Here is a 16965-nt window from a genome sequence, read left to right as displayed (position 1 = left end):
TTTAAAACGTATTCATTTATGAACCAGTAGTTAGAAGTAGAAAAGTTCTAACAGAAACCACAAAGCTCATCTACAGCCACACCACACTGGATACGCCCAATCTCATCTGATCTTGGAAGCTAAGCAGTGTTGGGCCTGGTTAGTACTTGGATGGGAGTCCACCTGAAAATACAAGGTGCTGTAGATAATTTTATACTGCCAACACCGTTCTGTTGATGCATTCCATTTTAAAACGTATTCATTTATGAACCAGTAGTTAGAAGTAGAAAAGTTCTAACAGAATCCACAAAGTTCATCTACAGCCACACCACACTGGATATGCCCAATCTCATCTGATCTTGGAAGCTAAGCAGTGTTGGGCCTGGTTAGTACTTGGATGGGAGACCACCTGGGTATACAAGGTGCTGTAGATATTTTTATACTGCCAACACCGTTCTGTTGATGCATTCCATTTTCAAACGTATTCATTTATGAACCAGTAGTTAGAAGTAGAAAAGTTCTAACAGAAACCACAAAGCTCATCTACAGCCACACCAGACTGGATACGCCCAATCTCATCTGATCTTGGAAGATAAGCAGTGTTGGGACTGGTTAGTACTTGGATGGAAGACCACCTGGGAATACAAGGTGCTTTAGATATTTCTATACTGCCAACACCGTTCTGTTGATGCATTCCATTTTCAAACGTATTCATTTATGAACCAGTAGTTAGAAGTAGAAAAGTTCTAACAGAAACCACAAAGCTCATCTACAGCCACACTACACTGGATATGCCCAATCTCATCTGATCTTGGAAGCTAAGCAGTGTTGGGTCTGGTTAGTTCTTGGATGGGAGACCACCTGGGAATACAAGGTGCTGTAGATATTTTTATACTGCCAACACCGTTCTGTTGATGCATTCCATTTTAAAACTTATTCATTTATGAACCAGTAGTTAGAAGTAGAAAAGTTCTAACAGAAACCACAAAGCTCATCTACAGCCACACCAAACTGGAGATGCCCAATCTCATCTGATCTTGGAAGCTAAGCAGTGTTGGCCCTGGTTAGTACTTGGATGGGAGACCACCTGGGAATACAAGGTGCTGTAGATATTTTTATACTGTCAACACCGTTCTGTTGATGCATTCAATTTTCAAATGTATTCATTTATGAACTAGTAGTTAGAAGTAGAAAAGTTCAAACAGAACCGACAAAGCTCATCTACAGCCACACCACACTGGATACGCCCAATCTCATCTGATCTTGGAAGCTAAGCAGTGTTGGGTCTGGTTAGTACTTGGATGGGAGTCCACCTGGGAATACAAGGTGCTGTAGATAATTTTATACTGCCAACACCGTTCTGTTGATGCATTCCATTTTAAAACGTATTCATTTATGAACCAGTAGTTAGAAGTAGAAAAGTTCTAACAGAATCCACAAAGTTCATCTACAGCCACACCACACTGGACATGCCCAATCTCATCTGATCTTGGAAGCTAAGCAGTGTTGGGCCTGGTTAGTACTTGGATGGGAGACCACCTGGGTATACAAGGTGCTGTAGATATTTTTATACTGCCAACACCGTTCTGTTGATGCATTCCATTTTCAAACATATTCATTTATGAACCAGTAGTTAGAAGTAGAAAAGTTCTAACAGAAACCACAAAGCTCATCTACAGCCACACCACACTGGATACGCCCAATCTCATCTGATCTTGGAAGATAAGCAGTGTTGGGCCTGGTTAGTACTTGGATGGGAGACCACCTGGGAATACAAGGTGCTGTAGATATTTCTATACTGCCAACACCGTTCTGTTGATGCATTCCATTTTCAAACGAATTCATTTATGAACCAGTAGTTAGAAGTAGAAAAGTTCAAACAGAAACCATAAAGCTCATAAACAGCCACACCACACTGGATACGCCCAATCTCATCTGATCTTGGAAGTTAAGCAGTGTTGGGCCTGGTTAGTACTTGGATGGGAGACCACCTGGGAATACAAGGTGCTGTAGATATTTTTATACTGCCAACACCGTTCTGTTGATGCATTCCATTTTCAAACGTATTCATTTATGAACTAGTAGTTAGAAATAGAAAAGTTCAAACAGAAACCACAAAGCTCATCTACAGCCACACCACACTGGATACGCCCAATCTCATCTGATCTTGGAAGCTAAGCAGTGTTGGGCCTGGTTAGTACTTGGATGGGAGACCACCTGGGAATACAAGGTGCTGTAGATATTTTTATACTGCCAACACCGTTCTGTTGATGCATTCCATTTTCAAACGTATTCATTTATGAACCAGTAGTTAGAAGTAGAAAAGTTCTAACAGAAACCACAAAGCTCACCTACAGCCACACCACACTGGATACGCCCAATCTCATCTGATCTTGGAAGCTAAGCAGTGTTGGGCCTGGTTAGTACTTGGATGGGAGACCACCTGGGAATACAAGGTGCTGTAGATATTTTTATACTGCCAACACCGTTCTGTTGATGCATTCCATTTTAAAACGTATTCATTTATGAACCAGTAGTTAGAAGTAGAAAAGTTCTAACAGAAACCAGAAAGTTCATCTACAGCAACACCACACTGGATACGCCCAATCTCATCTGATCTTGGAAACAAAGCAGTGTTGGGCCTGGTTAGTACTTGGATGGGAGACCACCTGGGAATACAAGGTGCTGTAGATATTTTTATACTGCCAACACCGTTCAGTTGATGCATTCCATTTTCAAACGTATTCATTTATGAACCAGTAGTTAGAAGTAGAAAAGTTCTAACAGAAACTATAAAGCTCATCTACAGCCACACCACACAGGATACGCCCAATCTCATCTGATCTTGGAAGCTAAGCAGTGTTGGGCCTGGTTAGTACATGGATGGGAGACCACCTGGGAATACAAGGTGCTGTAGATATTTTTATACTGCCAACACCGTTCTGTTGATGCATTCCATTTTCAAACGTATTCATTTATGAACCAGTAGTTAGAAGTAGAAAAGTTCTAACAGAAACCACAAAGCTCTTCTATAGCCACACCACACTGGATACGCCCAATCTCATCTGATCTTGGAAGCTAAGCAGTGTTAGGCCTGGTTAGTACTTGGATGGGAGTCCACCTGGGAATACAAGGTGCTGTAGATATTTTTATACTACCAACACCGTTCTGTTGATGCATTCCATTTTCAAACGTATTAATTTATGAACCAGTAGTTAGAAGTAGAAAAGTTCTAACAGAAACTGCAAAGCTCATCTACAGCCACACCACACTGGATACGCCCAATCTCATCTGATCTTGGAAGCTAAGCAGTGTTGGGCCTGGTTAGTACTTGGATGGGAGACCACCTGGGAATACAAGGTGCTGTAGATATTTTTATACTACCAACACCGTTCTGTTGATGCATTCCATTTTCAAACGTATTCATTTATGAACCAGTAGTTAGAAGTAGAAAAGTTCTAACAGAAACCATAAAGCTCATCTACAGCCACACCACACTGGATACGCCCAATCTCATCTGATCTTGGAAGCTAAGCAGTGTTGGTCCTGTTTAGTACTTGGATGGGAGACCACCTGGGAATACAAGGTGCTGTAAATATATTTATACAACCAACACCATTCTGTTGATGCATTCCATTTTCAAACGTATTCATTTATGAACCAGTAGTTAGAAGTAGAAAAGTACTAACAGAAACCATAAAGCTCTTCTACAGCCACACCACACTGGATATGCCCAATCTCATCTGATCTTGGAAGCAAAGCAGTGTTGGGCCTGGTTAGTACTTGGATGGGAGACCACCTGGGAATACAAGGTGCTGTAGATAATTTTATACTGCCAACACCGTTCTGTTGATGCATTCCATTTTAAAACGTATTCATTTATGAACCAGTAGTTAGAAGTAGAAAAGTTCTAACAGAAACCAGAAAGTTAATCTACAGCAACACCACACTGGATACGCCCAATCTCATCTGATCTTGGAAACTAAGCAGTGCTGGGCCTGGTTAGTACTTGGATGGGAGACCACCTGGGAATACAAGGTGCTGAAGATATTTTTATACTGCCAACACCGTTCTGTTGATGCATTCCATTTTCAAACGTATTCATTTATGAACCAGTAGTTAGAAGTAGAAAAGTTCTAACATAAACCACAAAGCTCATCTACAGCCACACCACATTGGATACGCCCAATCTCTTCTGATCTTGGAAGCTAAGCAGTGTTGGGCCTGGTTAGTACTTGGATGGGAGACCACCTGGGAATACAATGTGCTGTAGATATTTTTATACTACCAACACCGTTCTGTTGATGCATTCCATTTTCAAACGTATTCATTTATGAACCAGTAGTTAGAAGTAGAAAAGTTCTAACAGAAACCATAAAGCTCATCTACAGCCACACCACACTGGATACGCCCAATCTCATCTGATCTTGGAAGCTAAGCAGTGTTGGGCCTGGTTAGTACTTGGATTGGAGACCACCTGGGAATACAAGGTGCTGTAAATATTTTTATACTACCAACACCGTTCTGTTGATGCATTCCATTTTCAAACGTATTCATTTATGAACCAGTAGTTAGAATTAGAAAAGTACTAACAGAAACCATAAAGCTCTTCTACAGCCACACCACACTGGATATGCCCAATCTCATCTGATCTTGGAAGCAAAGCAGTGTTGGGCCTGGTTAGTACTTGGATGGGAGACCACCTGGGAATACAAGGTGCTGTAGATAATTTTATACTGCCAACACCGTTCTGTTGATGCATTACATTTTAAAACGTATTCATTTATGAACCAGTAGTTAGAAGTAGAAAAGTTCTAACAGAAACCAGAAAGTTAATCTACAGCAACACCACACTGGATACGCCCAATCTCATCTGATCTTGGAAGCTAAGCAGTGCTGGGCCTGGTTAGTACTTGGATGGGAGACCACCTGGGAATACAAGGTGCTGTAGATATTTTTATACTGCCAACACCGTTCTGTTGATGCATTCCATTTTCAAATGTATTCATTTATGAACCAGTAGTTAGAAGTAGAAAAGTTCAAACAAAAACCACAAAGCTCATCTACAGCCCCACCACACTGGATACGCCCAATCTCATCTGATCTTGGAAGCTAAGCAGTGTTGGGCCTGGTTAGTACTTGGATGGGAGACCACCTGGGAATACAAGTTGCTGTAGATATTTTAATACTGCCAACACCGTTCTGTTGATGCATTCCATTTTCAAACGTATTCATTTATGAACCAGTAGTTAGAAGTAGAAAAGTTCTAACAGAAACCACAAAGCTCATCTACAGCCACACCACACTGGATATTCCCAATCTCATCTGATCTTGGAAGCTAAGCAGTGTTGGGCCTGGAAAGTTCTTGGATGGGAGACCACCTGGGAATACAAGGTGCTGTAGATATTTTTATACTACCAACACCGTTCTGTTGATGCATTCCATTTTCAAACGTATTCATTTATGAACCAGTAGTTAGAAGTAGAAAAGTACTAACAGAAACCATAAAGCTCTTCTACAGCCACACCACACTGGATATGCCCAATCTCATCTGATCTTGGAAGCAAAGCAGTGTTGGGCCTGGTTAGTACTTGGATGGGAGACCACCTGGGAATACAAGGTGCTGTAGATAATTTTATACTGCCAACACCGTTCTGTTGATGCATTCCATTTTTAAAACGTATTCATTTATGAACCAGTAGTTAGAAGTAGAAAAGTTCTAACAGAAACCAGAAAGTTAATCTACAGCAACAAAACACTGGATACGCCCAATCTCATCTGATCTTGGAAGCTAAGCAGTGCTGGGCCTGGTTAGTACTTGGATGGGAGACCACCTGGGAATACAAGGTGCTGTAGATATTTTTATACTGCCAACACCGTTCTGTTGATGCATTCCATTTTCAAATGTATTCATTTATGAACCAGTAGTTAGAAGTAGAAAAGTTCAAACAAAAACCACAAAGCTCATCTTCAGCCACACCACACTGGATACGCCCAATCTCATCTGATCTTGGAAGCTAAGCAGTGTTGGGCCTGGTTAGTACCTGGATGGGAGACCACCTGGGAATACAAGGTGCTGTAGATATTTTTATACTGCCAACACCGTTCTGTTGATGCATTCCATTTTCAAACGTATTCATTTATGAACCAGTAGTTAGAAGTAGAAAAGTTCTAACAGAAACAACAAAGCTCATCTACAGCCACACCACACTGGATATGCCCAATCTCATCTGATCTTGGAAGCTAAGCAGTGTTGGGCCTGGTTAGTTCTTGGATGGGAGACCACCTGGGCTTACAAGATCCTATAGATATTTTTATACTGCCAACACCGTTCTGTTGATGCATTCCATTTTAAAACGTATTCATTTATGAACCAGTAGTTAGAAGTAGAAAAGTTCTAACAGAAACCAGAAAGTTCATCTACAGCAACACCATACTGGATACGCCCAATCTCATCTGATCTTAGAAGCTAAGCAGTGTTGGGCCTGGTTAGTACTTGGATGGGAGACTACCTGGGAATACAAGGTGCTCTAGATATTTTTATACTGCCAACACCGTTCTGTTGATGCATTCCATTTTAAAACATATTCATTTATGAACCAGTAGTTAGAAGTAGAAAAGTTCTAACAGAAACCAGAAAGTTAATCTACAGCAACATCACACTGGATACGCCCAATCTCATCCGATCTTGGAAGCTAAGCAGTGTTGGGCTTGGTTAGTACTTGGATGGGAGACCACCTGGGAATACAAGGTGCTGTAGATGTTTTTATACTGCCAACACCGTTCTGTTGATGCATTCCATTTTCAAATGTATTCATTTATGAACCAGTAGTTAGAAGTAGAAAAGTTCTAACAGAAACAACAAAGCTCATCTACAGCCACACCACACTGGATACGCCCAATCTCATCTGATCTTGGAAGCTAAGCAGTGTTGGGCCTGGTTAGTACTTGGATGGGAGACCACTTGGGAATACAAGGTGCTGTAGATATTTTTATACTGCCAACACCGTTCTGTTGATGCATTCCATTTTCAAACGTATTCATTTATGAACCAGAAGAAAAGTTCTAAGAGAAACCACAAAGTTCATCTACAGCCACACCACACTGGATACGCCCAATCTCATCTGATCTTGGAAGCTAAGCAGTGTTGGGCCTGGTTAGTACTTGGATGGGAGACCACCTGGGAATACAAAGTACTGTAGATATTTTTATACTGCCAACACCGTTCTGTTGATGCATTCCATTTTCAAACGTATTCATTTATGAACCAGTAGTTAGAAGTAGAAAAGTTCTAACAGAAACCACAAAGCTCATCTTCAGCCACACCACACTGGATACGCCCAATCTCATCTGATCTTGGAAGCTAAGCAGTGTTGGGCCTGGTTAGTACTTGGATGGGAGACTACCTGGGAATACAAGGTGCTGTAGATAATTTTATACTGCCAACACCGTTCTGTTGATGCATTCCATTTTAAAACGTATTCATTTATGAACCAGTAGTTAGAAGTAGAAAAGTTCTAACAGAAACCACAAAGTTCATCTACAGCCACACCACACTGGATATGCCCAATCTCATCTGATCTTGGAAGCTAAGCAGTGTTGGGCCTGGTTAGTACTTTGATGGGAGACCACCTGGGTATACAAGGTGCTGTAGATATTTTTATACTGCCAACACCGTTCTGTTGATGCATTCCATTTTCAAACGTATTCATTTATGAACCAGTAGTTAGAAGTAGAAAAGTTCTAACAGAAACCACAAAGCTCATCTACAGCCACACCACACTGGATACGCCCAATCTCATCTGATCTTGGAAGATAAGCAGTGTAGAGCCTGGTTAGTACTTGGATGGGAGACCACCTGGGAATACAAGGTGCTGTAGATATTTTTATACTGCCAACACCGTTCTGTTGATGCATTCAATTTTCAAATGTATTCATTTATGAACTAGTAGTTAGAAATAGAAAAGTTCAAACAGAAACCACAAAGCTCATCTACAGTCACACCACACTGGATATGCCCAATCTCATCTGATCTTGAAAGCTAAGCAGTGTTGGGCCTGGTTAGTACTTGGATGGGAGACCACCTGGGAATACACGGTGCTGTAGATATTTTTATACTGCCAACACCGTTCTGTTGATGCATTCCATTTTAAAACGTATTCATTTATGAACCAGTAGTTAGAAGTAGAAAAGTTCTAACAGAAACCAGAAAGTTCATCTACAGCAACACCACACTGGATACGCCCAATCTCATCTGATCTTGGAAGCTAAGCAATGTTTGGCCTGGTTAGTACTTGGATGGGAGACCACCTGGGAATACAAGGTGCTGTAGATATTTTTATACTGCCAACACCGTTCTGTTGATGCATTCCATTTTCAAACGTATTCATTTATGAACCAGTAGTTAGAAGTAGAAAAGTTCTAACGGAAACCACAAAGCTCATCTACAGCCCCACCACACTGGATACGCCCAATCTCATCTGATCTTGGAAGCTAAGCAGTGTTAGGCCTGGTTAGTACTTGGATGGGAGACCACCTGGGAATACAAGGTGCTGTAGATATTTTTATACTGCCAACACCGTTCTGTTGATGCATTCAATTTTCAAACGTATTCATTTATGAACCAGTAGTTAGAAGTAGAAAAGTTCTAACAGAAACCACAAAGCTCATCTTCAGCCACACCACACTGGATACGCCCAATCTCATCTGATCTTGGAAGCTAAGCAGTGTTGGGCCTGGTTAGTACTTAGATGGGAGACCACCTGGGAAAACAAGGTGCTGTAGATATTTTTATACTACCAACACCGTTCTGTTGATGCATTCCATTTTCAAACGTATTCATTTATGAACCAGTAGTTAGAAGTTGAAAAGTTCTAACAGAAACCAGAAAGTTCATCTACAGCAACACCACACTGGATACGCCCAATCTCATCTGATCTTGGAAGCTAAGCAGTGTTGGGCCTGGTTAGTACTTGGATGGGAGACCACCTGGGAATACAAGGTGCTGTAGATATTTTTATACTGCCAACACCGTTCTGTTGATGCATTCCATTTTCAAACGTATTCATTTATGAACCAGTAGTTAGAAGTAGAAAAGTTCTAACGGAAACCACAAAGCTCATCTACAGCCACACCACACTGGATACGCCCAATCTCATCTGATCTTGGAAGCTAAGCAGTGTTGGGCCTGGTTAGTACTTGGATGGGAGACCACCTGGGAATACAAGGTGCTGTAGATATTTTTATACTTCCAACACCGTTCTGTTGATGCATTCAATTTTCAAACGTATTCATTTATGAACCAGTAGTTAGAAGTAGAAAAGTTCTAACAGAAACCACAAAGCTAATCTACAGCCACAGCACACTGGATACGCCCAATCTCATCTGATCTTGGAAGCTAAGCAGTGTTGGGCCTGGTTAGTACTTGGATGGGAGACCACCTGGGAAAACAAGGTGCTGTAGATATTTTTATACTACCAACTCCGTTCTGTTGATGCATTCCATTTTCAAACGTATTCATTTATGAACCAGTAATTAGAAGTAGTAAAGTTCTAACAGAAACCACAAAGCTCATCTACAGCCACACATCACTGGATACGCCCAATCTCATCTGATCTTGGAAGCCAAGCAGTGTTGGGCCTGGTTAGTACTTGGATGGGAGACCACCTGGGAATACAAGGTACTGTAGATATTTTTATACTGCCAACACCGTTCTGTTGATGCATTCCATTTTCAAACGTATTCATTTATGAACCAGTAGTTAGAAGTAGAAAAGTTCTAACAGAAACCACAAAGCTCATCTTCAGCCACACCACACTGGATACGCCCAATCTCATCTGATCTTGGAAGCTAAGCAGTGTTGGGCCTGGTTAGTACTTGGATGGGAGACCACCTGGGAATACAAGGTGCTGTAGTTATTTTTATACTGCCAACACCGTTCTGTTGATGCATTCCATTTTCAAACGTATTCATTTATGAACCAGTAGTTAGAAGTAGAAAAGTTCTAACAGAAACCATAAAGCTCATCTACAGCCACACCACACTGGATACGCCCAATCTCATGTGATCTTGGAAGCTAAGCAGTGTTGGGCCTGGTTAGTACTTGGATGGGAGACCACCTGGGAATACAAGGTGCTGTAGATATTTTTATACTGCCAACACCGTTCTGTTGATGCATTCCATTTTCAAACGTATTCATTTATGAACCAGTAGTTAGAAGTAGAAAAGTTCTAACAGAAACAACAAAGCTCATCTACAGCCACACCACACTGGATATGCCCAATCTCATCTGATCTTGGAAGCTAAGCAGTGTTGGGCCTGGTTAGTTCTTGGATGGGAGACCACCTGGGAATACAAGATCCTATAGATATTTTTATACTGCCAACACCGTTCTGTTGATGCATTCCATTTTAAAACGTATTCATTTATGAACCAGTAGTTAGAAGTAGAAAAGTTCTAACAGAAACCAGAAAGTTCATCTACAGCAACACCATACTGGATACGCCCAATCTCATCTGATCTTAGAAGCTAAGCAGTGTTGGGCCTGGTTAGTACTTGGATGGGAGACCACCTGGGAATACAAGGTGCTCTAGATATTTTTATACTGCCAACACCGTTCTGTTGATGCATTCCATTTTAAAACATATTCATTTATGAACCAGTAGTTAGAAGTAGAAAAGTTCTAACAGAAACCAGAAAGTTAATCTACAGCAACATCACACTGGATACGCCCAATCTCATCCGATCTTGGAAGCTAAGCAGTGTTGGGCTTGGTTAGTACTTGGATGGGAGACCACCTGGGAATACAAGGTGCTGTAGATGTTTTTATACTGCCAACACCGTTCTGTTGATGCATTCCATTTTCAAATGTATTCATTTATGAACCAGTAGTTAGAAGTAGAAAAGTTCTAACAGAAACCACAAAGCTCATCTACAGCCACACCACACTGGATACGCCCAATCTCATCTGATCTTGGAAGCTAAGCAGTGTTGGGCCTGGTTAGTACTTGGATGGGAGACCACTTGGGAATACAAGGTGCTGTAGATATTTTTATACTGCCAACACCGTTCTGTTGATGCATTCCATTTTCAAACGTATTCATTTATGAACCAGAAGAAAAGTTCTAAGAGAAACCACAAAGTTCATCTACAGCCACACCACACTGGATACGCCCAATCTCATCTGATCTTGGAAGCTAAGCAGTGTTGGGCCTGGTTAGTACTTGGATGGGAGACCACCTGGGAATACAAAGTACTGTAGATATTTTTATACTGCCAACACCGTTCTGTTGATGCATTCCATTTTCAAACGTATTCATTTATGAACCAGTAGTTAGAAGTAGAAAAGTTCTAACAGAAACCACAAAGCTCATCTTCAGCCACACCACACTGGATACGCCCAATCTCATCTGATCTTGGAAGCTAAGCAGTGTTGGGCCTGGTTAGTACTTGGATGGGAGACTACCTGGGAATACAAGGTGCTGTAGATAATTTTATACTGCCAACACCGTTCTGTTGATGCATTCCATTTTAAAACGTATTCATTTATGAACCAGTAGTTAGAAGTAGAAAAGTTCTAACAGAAACCACAAAGTTCATCTACAGCCACACCACACTGGATATGCCCAATCTCATCTGATCTTGGAAGCTAAGCAGTGTTGGGCCTGGTTAGTACTTTGATGGGAGACCACCTGGGTATACAAGGTGCTGTAGATATTTTTATACTGCCAACACCGTTCTGTTGATGCATTCCATTTTCAAACGTATTCATTTATGAACCAGTAGTTAGAAGTAGAAAAGTTCTAACAGAAACCACAAAGCTCATCTACAGCCACACCACACTGGATACGCCCAATCTCATCTGATCTTGGAAGATAAGCAGTGTAGGGCCTGGTTAGTACTTGGATGGGAGACCACCTGGGAATACAAGGTGCTGTAGATATTTTTATACTGCCAACACCGTTCTGTTGATGCATTCAATTTTCAAATGTATTCATTTATGAACTAGTAGTTAGAAATAGAAAAGTTCAAACAGAAACCACAAAGCTCATCTACAGTCACACCACACTGGATATGCCCAATCTCATCTGATCTTGAAAGCTAAGCAGTGTTGGGCCTGGTTAGTACTTGGATGGGAGACCACCTGGGAATACAAGGTGCTGTAGATATTTTTATACTGCCAACACCGTTCTGTTGATGCATTCCATTTTAAAACGTATTCATTTATGAACCAGTAGTTAGAAGTAGAAAAGTTCTAACAGAAACCAGAAAGTTCATCTACAGCAACACCACACTGGATACGCCCAATCTCATCTGATCTTGGAAGCTAAGCAATGTTTGGCCTGGTTAGTACTTGGATGGGAGACCACCTGGGAATACAAGGTGCTGTAGATATTTTTATACTGCCAACACCGTTCTGTTGATGCATTCCATTTTCAAACGTATTCATTTATGAACCAGTAGTTAGAAGTAGAAAAGTTCTAACGGAAACCACAAAGCTCATCTACAGCCCCACCACACTGGATACGCCCAATCTCATCTGATCTTGGAAGCTAAGCAGTGTTAGGCTTGGTTAGTACTTGGATGGGAGACCACCTGGGAATACAAGGTGCTGTAGATATTTTTATACTGCCAACACCGTTCTGTTGATGCATTCAATTTTCAAACGTATTCATTTATGAACCAGTAGTTAGAAGTAGAAAAGTTCTAACAGAAACCACAAAGCTCATCTTCAGCCACACCACACTGGATACGCCCAATCTCATCTGATCTTGGAAGCTAAGCAGTGTTGGGCCTGGTTAGTACTTAGATGGGAGACCACCTGGGAAAACAAGGTGCTGTAGATATTTTTATACTACCAACACCGTTCTGTTGATGCATTCCATTTTCAAACGTATTCATTTATGAACCAGTAGTTAGAAGTTGAAAAGTTCTAACAGAAACCAGAAAGTTCATCTACAGCAACACCACACTGGATACGCCCAATCTCATCTGATCTTGGAAGCTAAGCAGTGTTGGGCCTGGTTAGTACTTGGATGGGAGACCACCTGGGAATACAAGGTGCTGTAGATATTTTTATACTGCCAACAACGTTCTGTTGATGCATTCCATTTTCAAACGTATTCATTTATGAACCAGTAGTTAGAAGTAGAAAAGTTCTAACGGAAACCACAAAGCTCATCTACAGCTACACCACACTGGATACGCCCAATCTCATCTGATCTTGGAAGCTAAGCAGTGTTGGGCCTGGTTAGTACTTGGATGGGAGACCACCTGGGAATACAAGGTGCTGTAGATATTTTTATACTACCAACACCGTTCTGTTGATGCATTCCATTTTCAAACGTATTCATTTATGAACCAGTAGTTAGAAGTAGAAAAGTTCTAACAGAAACCATAAAGCTCATCTACAGCCACACCACACTGGATACGCCCAATCTCATCTGATCTTGGAAGCTAAGCAGTGTTGGGCCTGGTTAGTACTTGGATGGGAGACCACCTGGGAATACAAGGTGCTGTAAATATTTTTATACTACCAACACCGTTCTGTTGATGCATTCCATTTTCAAACGTATTCATTTATGAACCAGTAGTTAGAAGTAGAAAAGTACTAACAGAAACCATAAAGCTCTTCTACAGCCACACCACACTGGATATGCTCAATCTCATCTGATCTTGGAAGCAAAGCAGTGTTGGGCCTGGTTAGTACTTGGATGGGAGACCACCTGGGAATACAAGGTGCTGTAGATAATTTTATACTGCCAACACCGTTCTGTTGATGCATTCCATTTTAAAACGTATTCATTTATGAACCAGTAGTTAGAAGTAGAAAAGTTCTAACAGAAACCAGAAAGTTAATCTACAGCAACACCACACTGGATACGCCCAATCTCATCTGATCTTGGAAGCTAAGCAGTGCTGGGCCTGGTTAGTACTTGGATGGGAGACCACCTGGGAATACAAGGTGCTGTAGACATTTTTATACTGCCAACACCGTTCTGTTGATGCATTCCATTTTCAAATGTATTCATTTATGAACCAGTAGTTAGAAGTAGAAAAGTTCAAACAAAAACCAAAAAGCTCATCTACAGCCACACCACACTGGATACGCCCAATCTCATCTGATCTTGGAAGCTAAGCAGTGTTGGGCCTGGTTAGTACTTGGATGGGAGACCACCTGGGAATACAAGATGCTGTAGATATTTTTATACTGCCAACACCGTTCTGTTGATGCATTCCATTTTCAAACGTATTCATTTATGAACCAGTAGTTAGAAGTAGAAAAGTTCTAACAGAAACCACAAACCTCATCTACAGCTACACCACACTGGATATGCCCAATCTAATCTGATCTTGGAAGCTAAGCAGTGTTGGGCCTGGTTAGTTCTTGGATGCGAGACCACCTGGGAATACAAGGTGCTGTAGATATTTTTATACTGCCAACACCGTTCTGTTGATGCATTCCATTTTAAAACGTATTCATTTATGAACCAGTAGTTAGAAGTAGAAAAGTTCTAACATAAACCAGAAAGTTCATCTACAGCAACACCACACTGGATACGCCCAATCTCATCTGATCTTGGAAGCTAAGCAGTGTTGGGCCTGGTTAGTACTTGGATGGGAAACCACCTGGGAATACAAGGTGTAAATATTTTTATACTACCAACACCGTTCTGTTGATGCATTCCATTTTCAAACGTATTCATTTATGAACCAGTAGTTAGAAGTAGAAAAGTACTAACAGAAACCATAAATCTCTTCTACAGCCACACCACACTGGATATGCCCAATCTCATCTGATCTTGGAAGCAAAGCAGTGTTGGGCCTGGTTAGTACTTGGATGGGAGACCACCTGGGAATACAAGGTGCTGTAGATAATTTTATACTGCCAACACCGTTCTGTTGATGCATTCCATTTTAAAACGTATTCATTTATGAACCAGTAGTTAGAAGTAGAAAAGTTCTAACAGAAACCAGAAAGTTAATCTACAGCAACACTACACTGGATACGCCCAATCTCATCTGATCTTGGAAGCTAAGCAGTGCTGGGCCTGGTTAGTACTTGGATGGGAGACCACCTGGGAATACAAGGTGCTGTAGATATTTTTATACTGCCAACACCGTTCTGTTGATGCATTCCATTTTCAAATGTATTCATTTATGAACCAGTAGTTAGAAGTAGAAAAGTTCTAACAGAAACCACAAAGCTCATCTACAGCCACACCACACTGGATACGCCCAATCTCATCTGATCTTGGAAGCTAAGCAGTGTTGGGCCTGGAAAGTTCTTGGATGGGAGACCACCTGGGAATACAAGGTGCTGTAGATATTTTTATACTACCAACACCGTTCTGTTGATGCATTCCATTTTCAAACGTATTCATTTATGAACCAGTAGTTAGAAGTAGAAAAGTTCTAACAGAAACCATAAAGCTCATCTACAGCCACACCACACTGGATACGCCCAATCTCATCTGATCTTGGAAGCTAAGCAGTGTTGGGCCTGGTTAGTACTTGGATGGGAGACCACCTGGGAATACAAGGTACTGTAGATATTTTTATACTGCCAACACCGTTCTGTTGATGCATTCCATTTTCAAACGTATTCATTTATGAACCAGTAGTTAGAAGTAGAAAAGTTCTAACAGAAACCACAAAGCTCATCTCCAGCCACACCACACTGGATACGCCCAATCTCATCTGATCTTGGAAGCTAAGCAGTGTTGGGCCTGGTTAGTACTTGGATGGGAGACCACCTGGGAATACAAGGTGCTGTAGATATTTTTATACTGCCAACACCGTTCTGTTGATGCATTCCATTTTCAAACGTATTCATTTATGAACCAGTAGTTAGAAGTAGAAAAGTTCTAACAGAAACCATAAAGCTCATCTACAGCCACACCACACTGGATACGCCCAATCTCATGTGATCTTGGAAGCTAAGCAGTGTTGGGCCTGGTTAGTACTTGGATGGGAGTGCACCTGGGAATACAAGGTGCTGTAGATATTTTTATACTGCCAACACCGTTCTGTTGATGCATTCCATTTTCAAACGTATTCATTTATGAACCAGTAGTTAGAAGTAGAAAAGTTCTAACAGAAACCACAAAGCTCATCTACAGCCACACCACACTGGATACGCCCAATCTCATCTGATCTTGGAAGATAAGCAGTGTTGGGCCTGGTTAGTACTTGGATGGGAGACCACCTGGAAATACAAGGTGCTGTAGATATTTTTATACTACCAACACCGTTCTGTTGATGCATTCAATTTTCAAATGTATTCATTTATGAACTAGTAGTTAGAAATAGAAAAGTTCAAACAGAAACCACAAAGCTCATCTACAGCCACACCACACTGGATATGCCCAATCTCATCTGATCTTGAAAGCTAAGCAGTGTTGGGCCTGGTTAGTACTTGGATGGGAGACCACCTGGGAATACAAGGTGCTGTAGATATTTTTATACTGCCAACACCGTTCTGTTGATGCATTCCATTTTAAAACGTATTCATTTATGAACCAGTAGTTAGAAGTAGAAAAGTTCTAACAGAAACCAGAAAGTTCATCTACAGCAACACCACACTGGATACGCCCAATCTCATCTGATCTTGGAAGCTAAGCAATGTTGGGCCTGGTTAGTACTTGGATGGGAGACCACCTGGGAATACAAGGTGCTGTAGATATTTTTATACTGCCAACACCGTTCTGTTGATGCATTCCATTTTCAAACGTATTCATTTATGAACCAGTAGTTAGAAGTTGAAAAGTTCTAACGGAAACCACAAAGCTCATCTACAGCCACACCACACTGGATACGCCCAATCTCATCTGATCTTGGAAGCTAAGCAGTGTTAGGCCTGGTTAGTACTTGGATGGGAGACCACCTGGGAATACAAGGTGCTGTAGATATTTTTATACTGCCAACACCGTTCTGTTGATGCATTCAATTTTCAAACGTATTCATTTATGAACCAGTAGTTAGAAG

General features: G+C 41.2%; 55 non-coding genes and 20 pseudogenes across 55 annotated transcripts; all 75 read left to right on the top strand.

Moving 5' to 3' along the window:
- Positions 1 to 68: 68 nt before the first annotated feature.
- Positions 69 to 187, top strand: LOC135038875 (5S ribosomal RNA). Its single transcript, XR_010233226.1, has one exon. It is a non-coding gene; the product is annotated as a 5S ribosomal RNA (ribosomal RNA).
- A 107-nt stretch (positions 188 to 294) lies between these two features.
- Positions 295 to 413, top strand: LOC135038781 (5S ribosomal RNA). Its single transcript, XR_010233135.1, has one exon. It is a non-coding gene; the product is annotated as a 5S ribosomal RNA (ribosomal RNA).
- A 107-nt stretch (positions 414 to 520) lies between these two features.
- On the top strand, positions 521 to 639 carry LOC135039369 (5S ribosomal RNA; annotated as a pseudogene).
- A 107-nt stretch (positions 640 to 746) lies between these two features.
- On the top strand, positions 747 to 865 carry LOC135039199 (5S ribosomal RNA; annotated as a pseudogene).
- Positions 866 to 972: 107 nt separating this feature from the next.
- LOC135039173 (5S ribosomal RNA) lies at positions 973 to 1091 on the top strand (annotated as a pseudogene).
- A 107-nt stretch (positions 1092 to 1198) lies between these two features.
- On the top strand, positions 1199 to 1317 carry LOC135038734 (5S ribosomal RNA). Its single transcript, XR_010233090.1, has one exon. It is a non-coding gene; the product is annotated as a 5S ribosomal RNA (ribosomal RNA).
- Positions 1318 to 1424: 107 nt separating this feature from the next.
- Positions 1425 to 1543, top strand: LOC135038810 (5S ribosomal RNA). The gene has a single exon (XR_010233164.1). It is a non-coding gene; the product is annotated as a 5S ribosomal RNA (ribosomal RNA).
- Positions 1544 to 1650: 107 nt separating this feature from the next.
- Positions 1651 to 1769, top strand: LOC135039512 (5S ribosomal RNA). Its single transcript, XR_010233515.1, has one exon. It is a non-coding gene; the product is annotated as a 5S ribosomal RNA (ribosomal RNA).
- A 107-nt stretch (positions 1770 to 1876) lies between these two features.
- On the top strand, positions 1877 to 1995 carry LOC135038565 (5S ribosomal RNA). The gene has a single exon (XR_010232924.1). It is a non-coding gene; the product is annotated as a 5S ribosomal RNA (ribosomal RNA).
- A 107-nt stretch (positions 1996 to 2102) lies between these two features.
- Positions 2103 to 2221, top strand: LOC135039286 (5S ribosomal RNA). The gene has a single exon (XR_010233397.1). It is a non-coding gene; the product is annotated as a 5S ribosomal RNA (ribosomal RNA).
- A 107-nt stretch (positions 2222 to 2328) lies between these two features.
- Positions 2329 to 2447, top strand: LOC135039739 (5S ribosomal RNA). The gene has a single exon (XR_010233735.1). It is a non-coding gene; the product is annotated as a 5S ribosomal RNA (ribosomal RNA).
- A 107-nt stretch (positions 2448 to 2554) lies between these two features.
- Positions 2555 to 2673, top strand: LOC135039038 (5S ribosomal RNA; annotated as a pseudogene).
- A 107-nt stretch (positions 2674 to 2780) lies between these two features.
- On the top strand, positions 2781 to 2899 carry LOC135038911 (5S ribosomal RNA). Its single transcript, XR_010233262.1, has one exon. It is a non-coding gene; the product is annotated as a 5S ribosomal RNA (ribosomal RNA).
- A 107-nt stretch (positions 2900 to 3006) lies between these two features.
- On the top strand, positions 3007 to 3125 carry LOC135039125 (5S ribosomal RNA; annotated as a pseudogene).
- Positions 3126 to 3232: 107 nt separating this feature from the next.
- On the top strand, positions 3233 to 3351 carry LOC135039275 (5S ribosomal RNA). The gene has a single exon (XR_010233396.1). It is a non-coding gene; the product is annotated as a 5S ribosomal RNA (ribosomal RNA).
- Positions 3352 to 3458: 107 nt separating this feature from the next.
- LOC135038901 (5S ribosomal RNA) lies at positions 3459 to 3577 on the top strand. The gene has a single exon (XR_010233252.1). It is a non-coding gene; the product is annotated as a 5S ribosomal RNA (ribosomal RNA).
- Positions 3578 to 3684: 107 nt separating this feature from the next.
- LOC135038855 (5S ribosomal RNA) lies at positions 3685 to 3803 on the top strand. The gene has a single exon (XR_010233207.1). It is a non-coding gene; the product is annotated as a 5S ribosomal RNA (ribosomal RNA).
- A 107-nt stretch (positions 3804 to 3910) lies between these two features.
- Positions 3911 to 4029, top strand: LOC135039187 (5S ribosomal RNA; annotated as a pseudogene).
- A 107-nt stretch (positions 4030 to 4136) lies between these two features.
- Positions 4137 to 4255, top strand: LOC135039071 (5S ribosomal RNA; annotated as a pseudogene).
- Positions 4256 to 4362: 107 nt separating this feature from the next.
- LOC135039083 (5S ribosomal RNA) lies at positions 4363 to 4481 on the top strand (annotated as a pseudogene).
- A 107-nt stretch (positions 4482 to 4588) lies between these two features.
- On the top strand, positions 4589 to 4707 carry LOC135038854 (5S ribosomal RNA). Its single transcript, XR_010233206.1, has one exon. It is a non-coding gene; the product is annotated as a 5S ribosomal RNA (ribosomal RNA).
- Positions 4708 to 4814: 107 nt separating this feature from the next.
- LOC135039775 (5S ribosomal RNA) lies at positions 4815 to 4933 on the top strand. Its single transcript, XR_010233768.1, has one exon. It is a non-coding gene; the product is annotated as a 5S ribosomal RNA (ribosomal RNA).
- A 107-nt stretch (positions 4934 to 5040) lies between these two features.
- On the top strand, positions 5041 to 5159 carry LOC135038834 (5S ribosomal RNA). The gene has a single exon (XR_010233187.1). It is a non-coding gene; the product is annotated as a 5S ribosomal RNA (ribosomal RNA).
- A 107-nt stretch (positions 5160 to 5266) lies between these two features.
- Positions 5267 to 5385, top strand: LOC135038968 (5S ribosomal RNA). The gene has a single exon (XR_010233318.1). It is a non-coding gene; the product is annotated as a 5S ribosomal RNA (ribosomal RNA).
- A 107-nt stretch (positions 5386 to 5492) lies between these two features.
- On the top strand, positions 5493 to 5611 carry LOC135038853 (5S ribosomal RNA). The gene has a single exon (XR_010233205.1). It is a non-coding gene; the product is annotated as a 5S ribosomal RNA (ribosomal RNA).
- Positions 5612 to 5719: 108 nt separating this feature from the next.
- LOC135039282 (5S ribosomal RNA) lies at positions 5720 to 5838 on the top strand (annotated as a pseudogene).
- A 107-nt stretch (positions 5839 to 5945) lies between these two features.
- Positions 5946 to 6064, top strand: LOC135038423 (5S ribosomal RNA). The gene has a single exon (XR_010232787.1). It is a non-coding gene; the product is annotated as a 5S ribosomal RNA (ribosomal RNA).
- A 107-nt stretch (positions 6065 to 6171) lies between these two features.
- LOC135039405 (5S ribosomal RNA) lies at positions 6172 to 6290 on the top strand (annotated as a pseudogene).
- A 107-nt stretch (positions 6291 to 6397) lies between these two features.
- Positions 6398 to 6516, top strand: LOC135039348 (5S ribosomal RNA; annotated as a pseudogene).
- A 107-nt stretch (positions 6517 to 6623) lies between these two features.
- LOC135038864 (5S ribosomal RNA) lies at positions 6624 to 6742 on the top strand. The gene has a single exon (XR_010233215.1). It is a non-coding gene; the product is annotated as a 5S ribosomal RNA (ribosomal RNA).
- A 107-nt stretch (positions 6743 to 6849) lies between these two features.
- On the top strand, positions 6850 to 6968 carry LOC135039510 (5S ribosomal RNA). Its single transcript, XR_010233513.1, has one exon. It is a non-coding gene; the product is annotated as a 5S ribosomal RNA (ribosomal RNA).
- Positions 6969 to 7065: 97 nt separating this feature from the next.
- Positions 7066 to 7184, top strand: LOC135038879 (5S ribosomal RNA). The gene has a single exon (XR_010233230.1). It is a non-coding gene; the product is annotated as a 5S ribosomal RNA (ribosomal RNA).
- A 107-nt stretch (positions 7185 to 7291) lies between these two features.
- On the top strand, positions 7292 to 7410 carry LOC135038764 (5S ribosomal RNA). Its single transcript, XR_010233118.1, has one exon. It is a non-coding gene; the product is annotated as a 5S ribosomal RNA (ribosomal RNA).
- A 107-nt stretch (positions 7411 to 7517) lies between these two features.
- On the top strand, positions 7518 to 7636 carry LOC135038874 (5S ribosomal RNA). Its single transcript, XR_010233225.1, has one exon. It is a non-coding gene; the product is annotated as a 5S ribosomal RNA (ribosomal RNA).
- A 107-nt stretch (positions 7637 to 7743) lies between these two features.
- LOC135038760 (5S ribosomal RNA) lies at positions 7744 to 7862 on the top strand. The gene has a single exon (XR_010233114.1). It is a non-coding gene; the product is annotated as a 5S ribosomal RNA (ribosomal RNA).
- Positions 7863 to 7969: 107 nt separating this feature from the next.
- Positions 7970 to 8088, top strand: LOC135038880 (5S ribosomal RNA). The gene has a single exon (XR_010233231.1). It is a non-coding gene; the product is annotated as a 5S ribosomal RNA (ribosomal RNA).
- A 107-nt stretch (positions 8089 to 8195) lies between these two features.
- On the top strand, positions 8196 to 8314 carry LOC135039158 (5S ribosomal RNA; annotated as a pseudogene).
- A 107-nt stretch (positions 8315 to 8421) lies between these two features.
- On the top strand, positions 8422 to 8540 carry LOC135038922 (5S ribosomal RNA). The gene has a single exon (XR_010233273.1). It is a non-coding gene; the product is annotated as a 5S ribosomal RNA (ribosomal RNA).
- Positions 8541 to 8647: 107 nt separating this feature from the next.
- LOC135038560 (5S ribosomal RNA) lies at positions 8648 to 8766 on the top strand. Its single transcript, XR_010232919.1, has one exon. It is a non-coding gene; the product is annotated as a 5S ribosomal RNA (ribosomal RNA).
- Positions 8767 to 8873: 107 nt separating this feature from the next.
- LOC135039664 (5S ribosomal RNA) lies at positions 8874 to 8992 on the top strand. Its single transcript, XR_010233662.1, has one exon. It is a non-coding gene; the product is annotated as a 5S ribosomal RNA (ribosomal RNA).
- A 107-nt stretch (positions 8993 to 9099) lies between these two features.
- Positions 9100 to 9218, top strand: LOC135039263 (5S ribosomal RNA). Its single transcript, XR_010233394.1, has one exon. It is a non-coding gene; the product is annotated as a 5S ribosomal RNA (ribosomal RNA).
- A 107-nt stretch (positions 9219 to 9325) lies between these two features.
- LOC135038730 (5S ribosomal RNA) lies at positions 9326 to 9444 on the top strand. The gene has a single exon (XR_010233086.1). It is a non-coding gene; the product is annotated as a 5S ribosomal RNA (ribosomal RNA).
- Positions 9445 to 9551: 107 nt separating this feature from the next.
- Positions 9552 to 9670, top strand: LOC135039177 (5S ribosomal RNA; annotated as a pseudogene).
- A 107-nt stretch (positions 9671 to 9777) lies between these two features.
- On the top strand, positions 9778 to 9896 carry LOC135038686 (5S ribosomal RNA). Its single transcript, XR_010233042.1, has one exon. It is a non-coding gene; the product is annotated as a 5S ribosomal RNA (ribosomal RNA).
- A 107-nt stretch (positions 9897 to 10003) lies between these two features.
- LOC135039738 (5S ribosomal RNA) lies at positions 10004 to 10122 on the top strand. The gene has a single exon (XR_010233734.1). It is a non-coding gene; the product is annotated as a 5S ribosomal RNA (ribosomal RNA).
- A 107-nt stretch (positions 10123 to 10229) lies between these two features.
- LOC135039378 (5S ribosomal RNA) lies at positions 10230 to 10348 on the top strand (annotated as a pseudogene).
- Positions 10349 to 10455: 107 nt separating this feature from the next.
- LOC135039295 (5S ribosomal RNA) lies at positions 10456 to 10574 on the top strand (annotated as a pseudogene).
- Positions 10575 to 10681: 107 nt separating this feature from the next.
- On the top strand, positions 10682 to 10800 carry LOC135038863 (5S ribosomal RNA). The gene has a single exon (XR_010233214.1). It is a non-coding gene; the product is annotated as a 5S ribosomal RNA (ribosomal RNA).
- A 107-nt stretch (positions 10801 to 10907) lies between these two features.
- Positions 10908 to 11026, top strand: LOC135039509 (5S ribosomal RNA). Its single transcript, XR_010233512.1, has one exon. It is a non-coding gene; the product is annotated as a 5S ribosomal RNA (ribosomal RNA).
- A 97-nt stretch (positions 11027 to 11123) lies between these two features.
- On the top strand, positions 11124 to 11242 carry LOC135038878 (5S ribosomal RNA). The gene has a single exon (XR_010233229.1). It is a non-coding gene; the product is annotated as a 5S ribosomal RNA (ribosomal RNA).
- A 107-nt stretch (positions 11243 to 11349) lies between these two features.
- LOC135038763 (5S ribosomal RNA) lies at positions 11350 to 11468 on the top strand. The gene has a single exon (XR_010233117.1). It is a non-coding gene; the product is annotated as a 5S ribosomal RNA (ribosomal RNA).
- A 107-nt stretch (positions 11469 to 11575) lies between these two features.
- LOC135038873 (5S ribosomal RNA) lies at positions 11576 to 11694 on the top strand. Its single transcript, XR_010233224.1, has one exon. It is a non-coding gene; the product is annotated as a 5S ribosomal RNA (ribosomal RNA).
- Positions 11695 to 11801: 107 nt separating this feature from the next.
- On the top strand, positions 11802 to 11920 carry LOC135039531 (5S ribosomal RNA). Its single transcript, XR_010233534.1, has one exon. It is a non-coding gene; the product is annotated as a 5S ribosomal RNA (ribosomal RNA).
- A 107-nt stretch (positions 11921 to 12027) lies between these two features.
- LOC135038769 (5S ribosomal RNA) lies at positions 12028 to 12146 on the top strand. Its single transcript, XR_010233123.1, has one exon. It is a non-coding gene; the product is annotated as a 5S ribosomal RNA (ribosomal RNA).
- A 107-nt stretch (positions 12147 to 12253) lies between these two features.
- Positions 12254 to 12372, top strand: LOC135039157 (5S ribosomal RNA; annotated as a pseudogene).
- A 107-nt stretch (positions 12373 to 12479) lies between these two features.
- LOC135039075 (5S ribosomal RNA) lies at positions 12480 to 12598 on the top strand (annotated as a pseudogene).
- Positions 12599 to 12705: 107 nt separating this feature from the next.
- Positions 12706 to 12824, top strand: LOC135038559 (5S ribosomal RNA). Its single transcript, XR_010232918.1, has one exon. It is a non-coding gene; the product is annotated as a 5S ribosomal RNA (ribosomal RNA).
- Positions 12825 to 12931: 107 nt separating this feature from the next.
- Positions 12932 to 13050, top strand: LOC135039663 (5S ribosomal RNA). Its single transcript, XR_010233661.1, has one exon. It is a non-coding gene; the product is annotated as a 5S ribosomal RNA (ribosomal RNA).
- A 107-nt stretch (positions 13051 to 13157) lies between these two features.
- On the top strand, positions 13158 to 13276 carry LOC135039578 (5S ribosomal RNA). Its single transcript, XR_010233579.1, has one exon. It is a non-coding gene; the product is annotated as a 5S ribosomal RNA (ribosomal RNA).
- Positions 13277 to 13383: 107 nt separating this feature from the next.
- LOC135039811 (5S ribosomal RNA) lies at positions 13384 to 13502 on the top strand. The gene has a single exon (XR_010233802.1). It is a non-coding gene; the product is annotated as a 5S ribosomal RNA (ribosomal RNA).
- Positions 13503 to 13609: 107 nt separating this feature from the next.
- LOC135039022 (5S ribosomal RNA) lies at positions 13610 to 13728 on the top strand. The gene has a single exon (XR_010233369.1). It is a non-coding gene; the product is annotated as a 5S ribosomal RNA (ribosomal RNA).
- Positions 13729 to 13835: 107 nt separating this feature from the next.
- LOC135038712 (5S ribosomal RNA) lies at positions 13836 to 13954 on the top strand. Its single transcript, XR_010233068.1, has one exon. It is a non-coding gene; the product is annotated as a 5S ribosomal RNA (ribosomal RNA).
- Positions 13955 to 14061: 107 nt separating this feature from the next.
- LOC135038582 (5S ribosomal RNA) lies at positions 14062 to 14180 on the top strand. The gene has a single exon (XR_010232940.1). It is a non-coding gene; the product is annotated as a 5S ribosomal RNA (ribosomal RNA).
- A 107-nt stretch (positions 14181 to 14287) lies between these two features.
- LOC135039364 (5S ribosomal RNA) lies at positions 14288 to 14406 on the top strand (annotated as a pseudogene).
- Positions 14407 to 14513: 107 nt separating this feature from the next.
- LOC135039384 (5S ribosomal RNA) lies at positions 14514 to 14629 on the top strand (annotated as a pseudogene).
- Positions 14630 to 14736: 107 nt separating this feature from the next.
- Positions 14737 to 14855, top strand: LOC135038852 (5S ribosomal RNA). The gene has a single exon (XR_010233204.1). It is a non-coding gene; the product is annotated as a 5S ribosomal RNA (ribosomal RNA).
- Positions 14856 to 14962: 107 nt separating this feature from the next.
- Positions 14963 to 15081, top strand: LOC135038740 (5S ribosomal RNA). The gene has a single exon (XR_010233095.1). It is a non-coding gene; the product is annotated as a 5S ribosomal RNA (ribosomal RNA).
- A 107-nt stretch (positions 15082 to 15188) lies between these two features.
- LOC135038774 (5S ribosomal RNA) lies at positions 15189 to 15307 on the top strand. The gene has a single exon (XR_010233128.1). It is a non-coding gene; the product is annotated as a 5S ribosomal RNA (ribosomal RNA).
- A 107-nt stretch (positions 15308 to 15414) lies between these two features.
- On the top strand, positions 15415 to 15533 carry LOC135039734 (5S ribosomal RNA). The gene has a single exon (XR_010233730.1). It is a non-coding gene; the product is annotated as a 5S ribosomal RNA (ribosomal RNA).
- Positions 15534 to 15640: 107 nt separating this feature from the next.
- LOC135038678 (5S ribosomal RNA) lies at positions 15641 to 15759 on the top strand. Its single transcript, XR_010233034.1, has one exon. It is a non-coding gene; the product is annotated as a 5S ribosomal RNA (ribosomal RNA).
- Positions 15760 to 15866: 107 nt separating this feature from the next.
- Positions 15867 to 15985, top strand: LOC135039147 (5S ribosomal RNA; annotated as a pseudogene).
- A 107-nt stretch (positions 15986 to 16092) lies between these two features.
- On the top strand, positions 16093 to 16211 carry LOC135038625 (5S ribosomal RNA). The gene has a single exon (XR_010232983.1). It is a non-coding gene; the product is annotated as a 5S ribosomal RNA (ribosomal RNA).
- A 107-nt stretch (positions 16212 to 16318) lies between these two features.
- On the top strand, positions 16319 to 16437 carry LOC135038683 (5S ribosomal RNA). The gene has a single exon (XR_010233039.1). It is a non-coding gene; the product is annotated as a 5S ribosomal RNA (ribosomal RNA).
- Positions 16438 to 16544: 107 nt separating this feature from the next.
- Positions 16545 to 16663, top strand: LOC135038746 (5S ribosomal RNA). The gene has a single exon (XR_010233101.1). It is a non-coding gene; the product is annotated as a 5S ribosomal RNA (ribosomal RNA).
- A 107-nt stretch (positions 16664 to 16770) lies between these two features.
- On the top strand, positions 16771 to 16889 carry LOC135038511 (5S ribosomal RNA). Its single transcript, XR_010232873.1, has one exon. It is a non-coding gene; the product is annotated as a 5S ribosomal RNA (ribosomal RNA).
- The last annotated feature ends 76 nt before the right edge of the window (positions 16890 to 16965 follow it).

This window comes from Pseudophryne corroboree, unplaced genomic scaffold (genome assembly GCF_028390025.1).
Source record: "Pseudophryne corroboree isolate aPseCor3 unplaced genomic scaffold, aPseCor3.hap2 scaffold_711, whole genome shotgun sequence".
Lineage (NCBI taxonomy): Eukaryota > Metazoa > Chordata > Amphibia > Anura > Myobatrachidae > Pseudophryne > Pseudophryne corroboree.
Note: the sequence above shows the minus strand (reverse complement) of the source record. Positions and strands in the feature narration are given on the sequence as shown.